General features: G+C 46.9%; 1 protein-coding gene across 1 annotated transcript in view; it reads left to right on the top strand.

The window, feature by feature from the left end:
- ITFG1 (integrin alpha FG-GAP repeat containing 1) overlaps window positions 1-18,174 on the top strand; it is a gene marked incomplete at its 5' end in the record, with an annotated part of 284,615 nt that overhangs the window by 174,257 nt on the left and 92,184 nt on the right. The window lies entirely within an intron of this gene.

The raw sequence follows: 18,174 nt of genomic DNA, 5'->3' as shown, positions 1-18,174 counted from the left end.
CCAACACAACCCCCCATGCCCCTCCCACGGTGAGAGCCTGACAGTGACCAACACAACCCCCCCCATGCCCCTCCCATGGAGAGAGCCTGACAGTGACCAACACAACCCCCCCTTCCCCCTCCCACGGAGAGAGCCTGACAGTGACCAACATAACCCCCCCATGCCCCTCCCACGGTGAGAGCCTGACAGTGACCAACACAACCCCCCCATTCACTTTCCATGGAGAGAGCCTGACAGTGACCAACACAACCCCCCCATTCACTTTCCATGGAGAGAGCCTGACAGTGACCAACACAACCCCCCCTTCCCCCTCCCACGGAGAGAGCCTGACAGTGACCAACATAACCCCCCCCATGCCCCTCCCACGGTGAGAGCCTGACAGTGACCAACACAACCCCCCCATGCCCTTCCCATGGAGAGAGCCTGACAGTGACCAACACAACCCCCCTGTGCCCCTCCCATGGAGAGAGCCTGACAGTGACCAACACGACCCCCCCATGCCCATCCCACAGAGAGAGCCTGACAGTGACCAACACAACCCCCCCATGCCCATCCCACAGAGAGAGCCTGACAGTGACCAACACGAACCCCCCCATGCCCCTCCCACGGAGAGAGCCTGACGGTGACCAACACAACCCCCCCATGCCCCTCCCACGGAGAGAGCCTGACGGTGACCAACACAACCCCCCCATGCCCCTCCCACGGAGAGAGCCTGACGGTGACCAACACAACCCCCCCATCCCCCTCCCACGGAGAGAGCCCGACATTGACCAACATCACCCCTGCCCCCAACCCGGGAAAGCCTTCCACTACCATCCCCCCCCCCTTCCACAGCAATAGAGAGACACTCATCTTCACAGCTCGGGACATCCCCGGGAACGAGAGTCAGGCTCTACATACACCATCAAGCAACTCGCAGCCTCTCTAGGATCCCACCTGGTTCCCATTGCGCGCATGTCCCTTCTTTAATCCCTTCTAGGGAACAGTGCTGCCCCCCTGAAAAATGCCTCTCTAGGCAAGTGCCTTCTTTGCCTTGCAGTAAATACACCACCCCACCATCAAAAGTCAAGAGTTCCCCACCCTTTCTTGCATCACAGTGCACCCCCCTTACCTTGTGCTGTTTCTGTTAAGCTGGGGGCGGAGCTGAGAAGCGGAAGATGCAGGGTCTGGAGGAGGACCAGAAGAGGGCTGCTGTCAGCTGCTGGAGTCTGCAGAATTCTGAGACCAGGAGATAGAGATGAGGGGGAGCTGTGGCTGTACAGAGAAGCACAGGATATGTAGGAGGAGTTCTGTCCTCTTTTTTGCTGCCAACTGTGGAGATGTGAGAAGAGGGGGAGAAGAGCTTTTCCATAGCTGCACAGAGGAGCGCAGGATCTGACAGAGGAGTTCTGTCCTCTTCTCTGCTGCCAAATGCTGAGACAAGGTGCTACAGCAGCTGGAGAGGTGCGAGGGCCTGGATTTGGCCCGCGGGCCTTGCATTTGACACATGTTTTTTGCCATGTTCCAGTACGCAGGGGCTGCTGGGAGCACAATGACTCCTCCTGTACTGAATTGTATGATAACTGTACTGCCTGCCTTCGTGTTGTAAAGTGCTTCGCAATCTGTTGACACTAAATAAAACCTGTACAATAATAATAATGTGTATACATGTAAGAAAGGGACCTTAGATTGTAAGCTCCTTGCAGGCCGGGACTGATGTGAAAGTATAAGGCCCCATGTACACGGGAGACTTCTGAATGATGGAAACTGCTGGAAAACATAGATTAAAAAACGTCAGATTAGCCACGTTTGCATACCGCGTTTATGAGCGTTTGCGTTTAGAATAGTTTTTTGAAGATAACCTCAGAAGACCTTCCAAAATGCCCAGAAAGCACTGAAAAACAGTAAAAAAAATTAACTATTTCAGACATTTTGAGAGAAATAGAGCGAGCAGAAGCAGAGAGAGCAGTATGTGTTGAGATTAGCTGTCTTTTTTTTTTTTTTGTGGTGTTTGGATGTTCCGGCTCATTTCTGTGCAGAAATTATTGCAGCAGTGTCTGACATACTTTCTTTCATGCGAAACCTCAAAGTATGGCGTACCTGGTCCATCTGAGTACCGGGAAAACGCTTTGCATGCATTTTTCATGATGAAAAAAGGCTCTGGACAGCATCTGGGAATGGAAGAGTTAAAAAAAAATTTGCAAACGCCTATAAACGTGGTTAGCCGCGTTTACAAGCGGTTTGCATTTGAAAAGCTGATAAAATCTACTCCTGAACACAAGTTTTCTGCATTCAAAAAACGACTTTAAATGACGATTTGCACATGGACACATAGGAAAACATTAGGGAGAGTTCAGGGGCTGCTGAAAAAAACGCAGAAAAGCTCCTAAATGTGAGTTTATCAGCTGCAGTGTACATGGAGCCCTAATATGTAAAGCACCGTGTAACTTGTTGGTGCTGCAAAAACACTTGTAATGAACGAATAGCCTTTTAAAGCCAATTTCTTGAGGGAGAGGGAGAGGCTTGCAAACATTCAACCTCCATTTATCATGACAGGTCCACTTTAAGGGTGCTAAAAATACTATTCAAGGTTCAGCAGTCACAGTGAAATCTCTTCTCCCTTCGCATGGCATTGTACATGCATAAAACCTCGGTGGACCCTTGAAAGAAACTTCTTTTTTTTCTTTCTTTTTTTTTTTTACAAGCGGTGTCACCAAGGTCTACTTGCAAAGCTACTGAATGATTGATTTTCCTGACAGCGTGGATCCCGAACCCCTCGCTGCACTCGACTCCCGGCCTGCGTCCTTTTGAAGTTCTCTTTCCATCTTAACTGCCGCCTGAAATGCCAGGGTTTCACCGTTCACAAATGTATTCAGCTTGATAAATGGTGGTAAAGTGAATAGGAAGCCTAGCTTTTCGACCTGCATTTGTTAACTGGAGCTTTCAATAAAAAAAAAAAAAAAAATGAAAAAAAAACAATCCCGCATTTAATCACATTTTTAGTAAAAAAGAAAATTTGAGGTAACAAAGGATGTGAAGGCCAACAAAATAACCGTGAAAGCATTGCTCGTATTCAAAATGCACAAACTACAACCTTTGAAAAAGGACTTTGTTGCTAAAACAAAAATATTTTGGGTATAATGTACAGGGACCTAGGGGTGCCCAACCTTCAGGCGGCTCAAAAAGCTTTCCAATACGGCCGACTCCCATGATGTACTGTGGACCAAAGACCTGACACCTCTGTGTAGTATCAGCGGTTGCCATTACTGCTCGTCTCCCAATTTTCCTGTTGGCCCATCACTAAGATGGGTCGCCTCACTGGCCACTAACAATGTGCAGGAGATAGGATGTCCTACATCCCGGGAAGGATCAGGAAGTTCAGAAGCATTGCCTAGTGACCTGTACTGTACTCTCTACATTTGGGTAAATTACATTTTACCATAGTAGGTCGTATTCAAAATGCACAAACTAGAACCTTTGAAAAAGGACTTTGTTACTAAAACAAAAATACTTTGGGTATAATGTACAGGAACCTAGGGGTGCCCAACCTGCTGGCAGCTCAAAAAGCTTTCCTATACGGCCGATTCCCACAATGTACTATGAAACAAAGACCTGACACCTCTGTGTAGTATCGGCGGTTGCCATTACTGCTCGTCTCCCAATTTTCCTGTTGGCCCATCACTAAGATGGGTCGCCTCACTGGCCACTAACAATGTGCAGGAGATAGGATGTCCTACATCCCGGCAAGGATCAGGAAGTTCAGAAGCATTGCCTAGTGACCTGTACTCTCTACATTTCGGTAAATTACATTTTACCATGGTAGGTCATATTCAAAATGCACAAACTAGAACCTTTGAAAAAGGACTTTGTTGATAAAACAAAATTACTTTGTGTATAATGTACAGGGACCTAGGGGTGCCCAACCTGCAGGTGGCTCAAACAGCTTTCCGATACCATGGTAGGTCGTATTCAAAATGCACAAACTGGAACATTTGAAAAAGGACTTTGTTGCTAAAACAAAAATACTTTGTGTATAATGTACAGGGACCTAGGGGTGCCCAACCTTCAGGCGGCTCAAAAAGCTTTCCAATACGGCCGACTCCCATGATGTACTGTGGACCAAAGACCTGACACCTCTGTGTAGTATCGGCGGTTGCCATTACTGCTCGTCTCCCAATTTTCCTGTTGGCCCATCACTAAGATGGGTCGCCTCACTGGCCACTAACAATGTGCAGGAGATAGGATGTCCTACATCCCGGCAAGGATCAGGAAGTTCAGAAGCATTGCCTAGTGAACTGTACTGTACTCTCTACATTTCGGTAAATTACATTTTACCATGGTAGGTCGTATTCAAAATGCACAAACTAGAACCTTTGAAAAAGGACTTTGTTGCTAAAACAAAAATACTTTGGGTATAATGTACAGGGACCTAGGGGTGCCCAACCTGCAGGCGGCTCAAAAAGCTTTCCGATACCATGGTAGGTCGTATTCAAAATGCACAAACTAGAACCTTTGAAAAAGGACTTTGTTGATAAAACAAAAATACTTCAAGTATAATGTACAGGGAGCTAGGGGTGCCCAACCTGCTGGCAGCTCAAAAAGCTTTCCCATACGGCCGATTCCCACAATGTGCTATGGACCAAAGACCTGACACCTCTGTGTAGTATCGGCGGTTGCCATTATTGCTCATCTCCCCTCATGTCCTACATCCTGGCAAGGATCAGGAAGTTCCGAAGCTTTGCCTAGTGACCTGTACTCTCTACATTTGGGTAAATTACATGGTAGGTCAAGTGAATGCATTTTTAAAGAGGGTTTCTGTAAATTCAAAGCACCTATCTTTGAAAGGTAGACCATTGGGCCTCTTTAGCACAAGACTAGTGTCCAGATCAACTAGAAAGTGCCCTGCGATTAAAAGTGCCAATCCAATAACTCAAAGAATCCTGACCACTATCCAAACATCGGACAACATACATCAGAAAAAGTACTGCAATTGTAGAGCTCTGTCAGTCAATAAATGTAAGAATGGCATAAATATCACTCAATTCATAAAAACAAATAAATGTGAATAAATAATTGAAAATATCACAAGATGGACAAGAGTCCATCAATTTAAACCAAAACTAAATCCACCAACAAAATCTCCTCTTGGCGATAAAGGTGCTTCCCAATGGAGGAATCATGTGAAACACTCTCCTTAAATATCTCCTCTGTGCACCAGCCACCAGTGATAACACTGCTGCTTACCAGTTAGACCTCAGACATTGGGAGGTCTCACAGCACTTATAAGGAGACAACCAAGATGGATGGATGGATGGATGTTCTGTACTCGATCCCCCAACCTTTCTAGCCAGCCTGCTGGCCCCTTCCACCAAGCAAGCAGTCAAGCTCAAGTCACATAAAAGAGGAAGGAAAATCACCCATAGTGGAGTATTAATAAAAGCTGAGTATCTACTTACATATAAGCAAAGAAAACCGGCATATCACAAATGATCCATTAATCACCCCTCGGCAGGCGTGATGATGTCACTGCAGTAACTCCACCCTACATGTTTCGTCCAAACGGACATCTTCACAGGGGCCTTCTCTGTGGCCCCAGGGAAGAAGCCCTTTTGGACGAAACACGTAGGGCAGAGTTACTGTGGTGAAGTCATCATTCCCACCTTGTAACGCTGACTTACGCGTTTCGTCCAAACAGACATTTTCTTTGCTTATATGTGAGTAGATACCTGCTTTTTATTACATACTACATGTGTTTTTAATACTACACTACGGGCAATTCTCCTTCCTATTTTATGTGAATTAGGTGATCTTGGTGGCTTTGTGTCCAGATCAAAATTATATTATTCACAAGCCACTGTTGTCCCTCCGTAAATGCCATGTGTGCTGCATTAAAAGGTGGAATATTTATTTCCATGGCTGTCATCCATTCACCTAGAAGCCATCTTTGGAGATGGTAATATGCATATGCATCCATGGAACATAGTAAAGCCCCATGAAACGGAGCTAAAACCCAACTCCAGACTCTAACAGGATGATAGGATAGGCCATTTTGTATGGATGGCCTTACTGCACAATGTTCCTGAGTCTTATCTACATCTCACTCCCTTTCATAGTATGAAGATTCTCGTTGGCATGCATGCCTGTAGTGGTTAATAGATCTGTATTGGTGAGTCAGGCCTGTTTTCATCCATCCGAGCCCACGTGAGCTCTCCAACCTTCCAGGAATTAATGTCTAGCTCACTCGCCGTCCGCTGAAAAGATCAGCAAAATGGTGTCCTTCAAGCCACAAAAGGTCAAGTTGTTTTCTTCCTGCTCCTATTAATGATAAATATCTGGCCGTACAGAGTATTAGGCTGCCAAAACAGAAGATGTTATTAACATGGACTAGCTGCCTCCGTGCAAAGAGATGAACGGCGGGCTCCATCGAGTCATTCCTGGCCGCATTTGTGCACGTCCATCAAACCCCGCGCTACTCCATCATTTCTCCCGTTATTTGCATTGCTAGATGTTGAAAGGCTTATTTTCTGCACCATTGAAAAATGAATCATCCCAATTCCACTCCCCTCGTCAGTATTCTGACCTCGGCTGTCCATCCACATCTCACAAAGATACTTTCACTAGCTTAGTTCAGGAGATGAACACTGAGCTTCTCCGGGAACGTGATAGAGGAGCACGTATTGTTGCATCATGCGGATTGATGTAGACATCATGTAGACCAGGGGTGTTCAACCTTTTGACCTTCCTGGGCCACATTGGAAAAAGAGGAATTGTCTTGGGCCACAAATAAAATACACTAACAATAAAGCCGGCCGTAGACAAAGTGATTTTTTTTCCTGAAACCAAAGGTTACTGGAAAGAAAATTGCGCAATTCCCCCATCAACACAGTCCGTGTGGATGGGGAAATCCCTCCGGCAGGCAGAGCCATTGTATTCTCCCAGCAGGGGCAGAGCTGTCCCCGCCAAGAGAACACAGTGATTAATGCTAGTGGCTATAATAGCTGCTAGTAATAATCGCATGTAAAAGCCGGCAGCCTGGTTTACGTAAGTTTATCGATCGATTAACTTGGGTACGTTCAGCCTGCCCATAGATGGTTCAAAGCAGGAACTGGCCGAGAAATGGCTGGCTTAATGATAGCTAATGCAACCTTTCTCAACTAGGGTGCCTTGAGGTTTCTTCATGGGTGGCTTGGCAAAATGTCTACAAACTGCCCAAAACTTGTATACAAACCAGCGGGTAGAACAAGCCCGCTTTTTAGTTACACAAAGCTACAGGTTTTCATTGTGCACCATTAGGACCTTCTAGCTGCCGGCATCCTGACCACCAATCATCATCAGTTGATAAGGAGGATGTTGGTTGCCTGCACAGCATCCTAGTTTGACCCTCCCCTGCCCCTCTCTATCAGTGCCGGGGTCACATTAGCTCAGAGATGGAGAAAAACTGAGGGAGAAGAGAAACATTGGAATACTAGTCAGTACCACTGGGCAAAAGTGTATTTGTTTTGGAAGAATAAATCCCCTCCAATGTTGGGTGTCCTACATGTGTGGATGTTGCTGCATTATATAAAAACTATTAGAATAGTTTTTCACATTTTAGAATGGGGTGCCTAAAGACTGTCCATAATTTTAAAGGGTGCCTTGACTGAAAAAAGGTCGAGAAACACTGAGCTAATGTATCAGAAGACCCCCCCAGTTGGACTTTCTTGCAGCATTGAGCAATTATACGTATTTCCAAAAAGACGTTGTGATAAAAGAATCGTCAGCTTTATTACAAACACATATTTTGTATAAAATACATAGATTCTAAAGGAACGACGCTCCGACAGTATTCATACAAAAAACTCTGCACATGGTCAGAGACCACACGGATAGGAAGAGAAAATTACTCCAACGCGTTTCGATCATTCCACATTTGCGATCTTCAGGGGCCATAAAGACAAGGAACTTTCTAGTAAACAATAACAAGTAAATATACCAAAATATCATTTATTTGGTATATTTACTTGCTGTTGTAAATAACTTACATAGGTTGTTCAAATTCCTCTGTAAAAACTTTCTTCTTTATCATTACAGTTAAAAAATAGATTATTTGTTGTATAGAACAACAGGTGTGGTAGAAAAAAAAATTATATCTGCCCTAGGTTTTTAATACGCTAGGCCACAGTCTTTATTCTTTTATCTAAAGTGTTACTAAACCCCGGACCCTGCATTCACTATATCTGGCCTCCCCGGATCCTACATTCACTATATCCGCTCTCCCCGGACCCTGCATTCACTATATCCGCTCTCCCCGGACCCCGCATTCACTATATCCTCTCTCCCCGGATCCCGCATTCACTATATCCGCTCTCCCCGGATCCTACATTCACTATATCCGCTCTCCCCGGACCCCGCATTCACTATATCCTCTCTCCCCGGACCCCTCATTCACTATATCCGCTCTCCCCGGACCCTGCATTCACTATATCCGCTCTCCCCGGACCCCTCATTCACTATATCCGCTCTCCCCGGACCCCGCATTCACTATATCCGCTCTCCCCGGACCCCGCATTCACTATATCCGCTCTCCCCGGATCCTACATTCACTATATCCGCTCTCCCCGGACCCCGCATTCACTATATCCGCTCTCCCCGGACCCCGCATTCACTATATCTGGCCTCCCCGGATCCTACATTCACTATATCCGCTCTCCCCGGACCCTGCATTCACTATATCCGCTCTCCCCGGACCCTGCATTCACTATATCCGCTCTCCCCGGACCCTGCATTCACTATATCCGCTCTCCCCGGACCCCGCATTCACTATATCCGCTCTCCCCGGACCCCGCATTCACTATATCCGCTCTCCCCGGACCCCGCATTCACTATATCCGCTCTCCCCGGATCCCGCATTCACTATATCCGCTCTCCCCGGACCCCGCATTCACTATATCCGCTCTCCCCGGACCCCTCATTCACTATATCCGCTCTCCCCGGACCCCTCATTCACTATATCCACTCTCCCCGGACCCCGCATTCACTATATCCGGTCTCCCTGGACCCTGCATTCACTATATCTGGTCTCCCCAGACTCTGTATTCACTATATCCGCTCTCCCCGGACCCTGCATTCACTATATCCGCTCTCCCCAGACCCCGCATTCACTATATCCGGTCTCCCCGGACCCTGCATTTACTATATCTGCTCTTTCCGGACCCTGCATTCACTATATCCGCTCCCCCCGGACCCTGCATTCACTATATCCGCTCCCCCCGGACCCCACATTCACTATATCTACTCTTCCCGGACCCCGCATTCACTATATCCGCTCCCCCCGGACCCCACATTCACTATATCTACTCTTCCCGGACCCCACATTCACTATATCTACTCTTCCCGGACCCTGCATTCACTATATCCGCTCTCCCCGGACCCCACATTCACTATATCTACTCTTCCCGGACCCCGCATTCACTATATCCACTCTCCCCGGACCCTGCATTCACTATATCCACTCTCCCCGGACCCTGCATTCACTATATCTGCTCTCCCCGGACCCCGCATTCACTATATCTGCTCTCCCCGGAACCCCATATTCACTATATCCGCTCTCCCCGGACCCTGCATTCACTATATCTGGTCTCCCCAGACCCTGCATTCACTATATCTGGTCTTTGCGGACCCTGCATTCACTATATCCGCTCTCCCCGAAATCTGCATTCACTATATCCGGTCTCCCCGGACCCCGCATTCACTATATCTGGTCTACCCAGACCCCGCATTCACTATATCCGCTCTCCCCGGACCCCATATTCACTATATCCGCTCTCCCCGGACCCTGCATTCACTATATCCGCTCTCCCCGGACCCCGCATTCACTATATCCGCTCTCCCCAGACCCCGCATTCACTATATCCGCTCTTTTCAGACCCCGCATTCACTATATCCGCGCTCCCCGGACCCCGCATTCACTATATCCGCGCTCCCCGGACCCTGCATTCACTATATCCGCGCTCCCCGGACCCCGCATTCACTATATCCGCTCTCCCCGGACCCTGCATTTACTATATCTGCTCTCCCAGGACCCCACATTCACTATATCTGCTCTCCCGGACCCTGCATTGACTATATCCGGTCTCCCTGGACCCTGCATTCACTATATCCGCTCTCCCCGGACCCCGCATTCACTATATCCGCTCTCCCCGACCCCGCATTCACTATATCCGCTCTCCCCGAGCCCGCATTCACTATATCCGCTCTCCCCGGACCCCGCATTCACTATATCCGCTCTCCCCGGACCCCGCATTCACTATATCCGCTCTCCCCGGACCCCGCATTCACTATATCCGCTCTCCCCGGACCCCGCATTCACTATATCCGCTCTCCCCGGACCCCGCATTCACTATATCCGCTCTCCCCCAGACCCTGCATTCACTATATCTGCTCTCCCCCGACCCTGCATTCACTATATCCGCTCTCCCTGGACCCCGCATTCACTATATCCGCTCTCCCCAGACCCTGCATTCACTATATCCGCTCTCCCCAGACCCTGCATTCACTATATCTGGTCTCCAACAGTACACAGAACATGGAAATGCAATTATTTTAGCCAATATAAACTGCTGAATACCTTTTCTCATCAGCAGTATATAGCAGTCTTGTGACTTCTATAAGTGTGCAGCCAAGCGCTGGTTAAAGCTTGGAGGAGTTTTCATTTTGCTCTAGGAGGATGCAGAACCCATGACCTCTGTCTGGATGGTGTTGATTGGCTCTGTGCTGATCACATGCACTCTCCCAAGAAAAAAACAAAAAATACTCTCTAACTGTGCACACCAAACTGAGCATGTGCAGAGTGACTCCACTTGATATGACTTATCAGGAGATAAAAGGGGACACTGGAAGAAGGGGAGGATCAGAGAAGTCACGATCAAACTGGTTTTACACAATGCAGAGGATTAACCCCTTAGGTTCCACAGTGAGTATACCAAGCATGCTTTACTGCATCTACAGACTGATTGTACTGTTGTGGGTTCAGGAACACTTTAAAGCTTTCTATAACTCATGATCATCCTGATGTACCATGAGCTGGAGGTTTGATCCTTTGTAGCAGGGATCCCCCTGGACCAGAAAAGTATTTTCTGTACTAGATTAGAGGTTAGCAAACTATGATTTGAGGGCCAAAACCAGCCCACTGCAAGATTAAATCTGGATTTCAGGGACCCCATCTGGCTGTCAGTGGATGCGCCAGTTACTTCCAGCCAGTCAGTCATGACACTCCCCAGCTTAGACCCCCACCTTCCTCAACTGTGGATGGTTACTGTTACCGCTTGTGTCCTAGCAACCAGTGATGTAGGTGCCCTACCCCAAGCATGTACTGGATGAGAAGCTTTCCTCTGACCAGACCTGCCCCACCCCGACCCTTCCACCCTGCTATTCTGCCACCTGAAAGTTAAGAGGGAACTCTGCTGAGCGCACATGGATGTAAGGGGAGACTTTGCTAGGTACTCCTAGATATAAGGGAGTACCCTGAGGGACATTCCTGGATGTCAGGGAGGACTATGCAAGGTTCACCTGGGTGTAAGGGGGTACTCTGCTGGGCACTAATGAATATAAGGGGGTACTCTGCTGGTCACGCCTGGATGTAAGAGGGTACTCTGCTGGAACTCTTGAATATAAGGGGGTACTCTGCTGGAACTCCTGGATGTAAGTGGGAACTCTGCTGGGTACTCCTGGATGCAAGGGGGTACTCTGCTGGGCATGCCTGGATGTAAGGGGGTACTCTGCTGGACTCCTGGATGCAAGGGGGAACTCTGCTGGGCACGCCTCAATGTTAGGTTGGAGTCTTCTGGACACTTCTTGATGTAAGGAGAGGACTCTTGGGTACTCTTGGATGTAAGGGTGACCTCTTTTGGACATGTCTTAATTTAAGGAGGGGACTCTGCTGGGCACTCCTGAATGTAAGGTGGGAGTCTTTTGGACATGTCTTGATGCAAGGAGAGGACTCTTTGGCATTCCTGGATGTAGGGGGAACTCTGCTGGGTACTCCTCAATATTAGTTGGGAGTCTTCTGGACACTTCATGATGTAAGGAGAGGACTGTTGGGTACTCTTAGATGTAAGGGGGAACTCTTTTGGACACATCTTGATTTAAGGAAGGGACTCTGCTGGGCACTCCTCAGTGTTAGTTGGGAGTCTTCTGGACACTTCATGATGTAAGGAGAGGACTCTTGGGTACTCTTGGATATAAGGGGGAACTCTTTTGGACACGTCTTGATTTAAGGAGGAGACTCTGCTGGGCACTCCTCAGTGTTAGTTGGGAGTCTTCTGGAGACTTCTTGATGTAAGGAGAGGACCCTTGGATACTCCTGGATGTAAGGGGGAACTCTTTTGGACACGTCTTGATTTAAGGAGGAGACTCTGCTGGGCACTCCTCAGTGTTAGTTGGGAGTCTTCTGGAGACTTCTTGATGTAAGGAGAGGACTCTTGGGTACTCTTGGATGTAAGGGAGAACTCTTTTGGACACGTCTTGATGTAAGGAGGAGACTCTGTTGGGCACTCCTAGATGTAATGTGGGGACTACTAGAAACTCCTGGATCTAAATGGGAGACTTATTAATTAATTTAAATTTTATTCTTTCATTTGTAAAACTGATTTTTTTTTCAGCCCGCAAATATTTGTAAAATATAGGATGTGGCCCATACGCTAAAAAGTTTGCAGACCCCTGTACTAGATGATCAAAAATGTACAACCCAAAGATTTTACTCGGAAAGAGTCTTTCCAGTCTAGTTGTTCAGTTCAAATCTATTGTACAAGTGGTGATAATTATTAGATGTGATTTCAGATGATTGCCGTGTGGCCCGATAAACGTGACCCCCTGTGACTGGAAGAGTCGGGACTGGCTGCGCTTCTAGTCCTGTATCTATATATATATCAAGTACCTTTTAATAGAGCTCCAGCTGGATTTCAGGTTTAATGGCCCTTTAATAATACCAACCCCCACAATGATGAATGCCGATCGACTACTTCCTGCCCTTGAAACCCATTAACGCCCCCACCCACCCACCGCGTGTTTGTTTTGCGGGGCTCCAGAGCTCGCCCTGTTTTTGTTAGATGTTCCCTTGCTTTCCCCTCAGTGTCCATCTTCACAGCAGAATTGTCTGTTTATGCAGATCTGTAGAATTATTTTTGAATGTTTAGGTCCAAGTGGTGCTTTAGTCTGTTTATGTGTTCTGTCTATTTCAATCATTTATATAGCGCTGACCATCTACACAGCACTTTACATATTGTACATTCACATCCGTTCCTAACCTCTAGAGCAGCCTTTTTTAGCCAAGGTGAGATTCCTTGAGGTTTTCTTTGAGTGATTTGTCTAAAAATGTCTAAAAATTGCCCAAAATGTGTATACAAGCTAGTGGGTGGGATAGTCCTAGCTTATAGTTTACACAAAGCCACAGGTTTTCATTGTGCTCCATTATGACCTCCTAGCCGCCGAAGCCTTCACAACCAATGACATCTTAAGGAGGATGAGGGTTTCCTGCACAGCATCCTTATTTGACCCTCCCCCGCCCCTCTCCATCAGTGCTGGGGTCATATTAGCTCAATGATGGAGAAAAACTGAGGGAGAGGAGAAACATTGGTATACTAGTCAGTACCAGTGTGCCAAAGTGTATTTTCTTTGGAAGAATAAATCACCTCCAACGTTGGGTGTCCTACATGTGTGGCTGTTGCTGCGTTATATATACTGTAACTAATAGAATAGTTTTTCACATTTTAGAATGAGGTGCCTTAACCCCCCTGGCGGTATTCCCGAGTGTAGGTCGGGGTAAAGTTTCAGCACCACAAGCGGTAACCCCGAGCTCAGGAATACACTGCAGCGTTGCTCCGGGATCTCTTCTGTACTTACCTTGTCCTTTGCTCCCGCGATGTCCCTCCTGCAGTGTCCCTTGTAATGTCCTCCGGCCGATGCCGGCATCTGTCTTCCGGGTTCCGTTCCCTGTGACGTCGGGACGTACGGGGGACAGAACTGGCGGGAAATTTTAAAAGTGACATTCACTAAATACACTAAAATCACATAGTATAACATTCCTGTATCAAACCATTTCACATACATTTTGTCCCGAGTGCTTTGTCCGGCGCCCTGCCTGCATTTTTACTGTTCTTTCTGCCTGGAAACTGAGAAACGTCCATGGCGTCCAAAAAGCGTCCCTTTAGGTCAGACGCGGTTTTAGACCGGCTAGAGAACAGCGATAGTAAATCAGAACCACTTGCAGAATTGAGTGATAATGATTCCTGGGGGAAATTCCTCATCAGACACTGAAAACGATTCTGCGACTGAGCTCAGCGATGTGCGAACTTGGCGCTCTATTTCACATTTCAGTGTTTTTGGTTTGATTATATTATTGAATTACATTTATTATTATATTATTATTTTTTTATGATTATTTATTAAATTATAATTTATGATTTCGTGTTTCAAATTTTATCATCCCCGGGATTTTTACTAGACTCTTGTTCGGACAGATTTCAGCGAGTTATTCCTAAAAATTACAGGCCTACAATAAAAAAAACTACATATTTCCATGCAAAAAAATGTACCGCTTTCAGCACAGAAATATGGACATAATCAGACCGCTAGGGAGGTTAAGACTGTCCCATGATTTTAAAGTAAATCAAAAACGAATTCTCCTGCGCTCTGGGACTCAGACAGGTGGCGAACAGATGGAACCAGGCCTGGAGGGATCGTCCACCAATGCATAAAGGGCTGTGCGGCTCCAAAACAAGGCTGGGGAAGCCCAATCAACACTGCAGAATGAAATGAAAACGAGAAGCGCACCAACCTTGCGCATTACCTCAGTAACCAAAATTTATTAATTGTAAAAAATATACTCACAAACAGCGAATAAAATCAGGCATGTAAGTCCTCACAGGGACTTGAAGATAACATGAGTCCCATCAGGGGAAGTGGGTGTTCAGTACAGCTGACGCGTTTCGAAGGGGGTCCCTTCTTCCTCAGAGCTCTGAGGAAGAAGGGACCCCCTTCGAAACGCGTCAGCTGTACTGAACACCCACTTCCCCTGATGGGACTCATGTTATCTTCAAGTCCCTGTGAGGACTTACATGCCTGATTTTATTCGCTGTTTGTGAGTATATTTTTTACAATTAATAAATTTTGGTTACTGAGGTAATGCGCAAGGTTGGTGCGCTTCTCGTTTTCATTTCATTCTGCAGCCATGATTTTAAAGGGTGGTTTGCCTAAAAAAAAAGGTTGAGAAACACTGCTCCAGAGCTTACAATCTAAGGTCCCTGTCCCTCAGACACGCACATACTAAGGCCAACTTAGAAAGGACCATTAAACCTACTAGCATGTCTTTGGTTCGTGGGAGGAAATCCAGAGAAGCACAGGGAGAACACGCAAACTCCATGCAGATAATGCCGTGGTGTGGATTTGAATGGAGAAACCCAGTGCTGCATGGGAGAAGTGCTAACCACTAAGCCACAGTGCTTCCCATGTACTCTAATGTAAACCCCCCGCAATTAAATTCTAATACTTGCTCCCTCTTGGTCTGTTGAAGTAGAACTATAGGTACAATATGTGGTTTTTGGGGGGTGGTTTTCATTTTGGATGGCGTAAGGGAGGGTTATAACCCCTGTCAGATTTTTTTTTCACCATCTGTGTCCCATTGTGGAGATTTCCCTGTCCCATAGCCAAACAGGAAGTGAGAGGAAATTCCTGCAAATTAAGGTCATTCCTTGAGGACCCCCAGGTCACCAGAGGAAGATTTCCCCTCTATTACCTTTCTGGGGACAACCCAAAATTTGGGATTTTCTTTTACTATCACTTTCAATGGTAATGCCTTGTGGTAAATACGTCCCTGCCTGTGATGGTATTCCCCAGGGGCAGCACCATTTATATACAGGGAGCCGTTTGGAGGCTGGGAATGTGGACCTGCATGCATCTTTAAAGCGCTTTATGACTTTTGAACTTCGAGAGTCCTATTGATTCGGTAAGCATATTTGAGTCTCCCCTCTCGGTGGTGCTCAATGTTAGAAAGTAACGTGTTCAAGAAGAATTTTCAATCCTCTTCCTTTGAATTTGCTGTGGTTGAATGTCGATTTGACCCCACCAGCGACTACAAAATAGAACAAAGGTTCTTAAAGCAAAAATTTCGAATGGAAAGTTTAGTGTATGGCTGACTTTTAGTCTGGAAATGGAAAATATTTATATAAGGTAAACTGAATGGATGCGACTTTAGGAAAAGATTCTGAGTTTAAAGCGGAGCTCCTCCCAAAAGGGGAAGTTCCTCTTTAAGTCTTTGTCCCCCCGCTCCCCATTAAGGATTAGCACCTTTGGGAAGCGGGTACCCAAATTTGACAGGCACCCGCTCCCACTTCCACTGTGATCGCCTAATTGGAAGCGGACGTTTTCCCACCCTCCCCGTAGTCTTCTCGGACACGTGACAGGTCCCAGAAGACTGCAGGGCCATTCGCAAAGTGCAGCGCTTCTCACGCACGCGCAGTGTGCAGTCGGGTGCCCACACTGAAGATGCTGGTGCCGGAGAGAGAAGACAGCCGGTGAAACCAGCCATGATGAGGACACCGCTGGACCGAGGGACAGGTAAGTGTCTGTATTTTAAAAGTCAGTAGCTACAGTTTTTGTAGCTGTTGACTTTTATTTTTATTTTTTTTCAGGTGGAACTCCACTTTAAGTAAAAACCCATTCATTCTATATGAGCTGGCAGTTTGCCTTATGCACAAAGTATTTGACAAGCATTTGTTTGTTGTTTGTTTGTTTGTTTGTTTGTTTTTTTGCACCACACGGCATGTGCGTTCGAACACCGACCACAGACACCACAGCCGACCATACAAGACTAAACGACATCAGTCTTGAAGTAAATCAGGAAGTAGACTAGTTTATTTCAACACAGATACAAGATATATACACTCAGGGGACAGCCCCCCCTCCCTACATAATGACACAGGGTGGGGCAATCTACATTTAGTAACAAGAGACACAGGTATTCAAACTTCACACCAGCAGACAGTCCCATCAGGAGGGAGATCTGCTGGAGGACCCCCCCCCCCCAATAAACTAATACACATAAACACACATCCCATAATAGTTTGCTCCCAAGCCTGACAAACAATAGAACAATGGGACAACCACATGGCATTAAACAATCCACAACCCCCACCTAGACATGTCTACACAGTATTAGGACAGATCACCCTGTACCCCTAACAGGCACAGGGTGACTTACACATAATAGGGATATGGGAAGCTGAGACATGGGTCTCCCCACCTCTCCAAAATGAACTGTGTTCCATGGGCCCCCCACCCAAAGTGACTCCCGTCACATGCATTTTTGCACATGGGCATATGTAAATGTACATCCCTGAGAGTGCCAAGTTACCTGCACAGGAGCGCACAGGCGTTCTGTGCATCCCCATGCAGCCAGTCCCATTCTTGGAAATTGCATGAAACACTGCCACTGCTCCTGATTTGACATACATGCAGGTGCAAGGACCCAAATCCACACGGCTGTCATATTTGGAGCAGCAGCTATGTCTGTCCAGCCACTGTGTCCCAGTTGACATGACTGGGGCTGGCTGCATTGGAATGCATGGGAGACTTGTGCATCCCTGTGCAGGCAAACACATAGCCCTTGCCATGGACCTAAGCATAAAGTGGTTCTAAACCTCAGGCATGAATTATAAACAAAGCATATCCCTCTATAGTGTGTACTTGTCTCAGTCCAGAGCACTAAGTGTCATTTCTGTCTGCTGCCCTGTTTCTTCATGAGTCACTTCTGACACGTTTTGCTGACACCAAGAGAAAAATGGTGACAGAGGAGGGACCTCTAGCAGATTGACAGCCCCCTGTGAGCTGTGTGAAGGGGGGGTTGTCTCTCTCTTCCCTCCAATCAACTCTCAGAGTTCTCCTGAAAAAGAAAGTAAGGCGCCTCTAAGTGCAGTATGGACAATTTATTTAGTAAACAATAGATAAGTTGCACTTACAAGATAAATAGTTAAAAAGCCTCATGGTGTGCTGTAATTAGATCCAGGTGGGACATCCAGCCGTCCAACAGCAAACTCTGTCTTTAGGATCAGGAAGTAGAGTTCAGGATGTGCCTGTGCATCAAAATGAGGCTTGGAGAGCAGAGTCGGATGTAGAAGGGGCGGTAACGCGTTTCAGAGCATGCTCAGTAGGTTCCTTCTTCAG

This window comes from Staurois parvus, unplaced genomic scaffold (assembly GCF_062004578.1).
Source record: "Staurois parvus isolate SC_StPar_1 unplaced genomic scaffold, SC_StPar_1.0 ptg002264l, whole genome shotgun sequence".
Lineage (NCBI taxonomy): Eukaryota > Metazoa > Chordata > Amphibia > Anura > Ranidae > Staurois > Staurois parvus.
The sequence above is the reverse complement of the archived record's forward strand: the minus strand, read 5'-3'. Positions and strand labels throughout refer to the sequence as shown.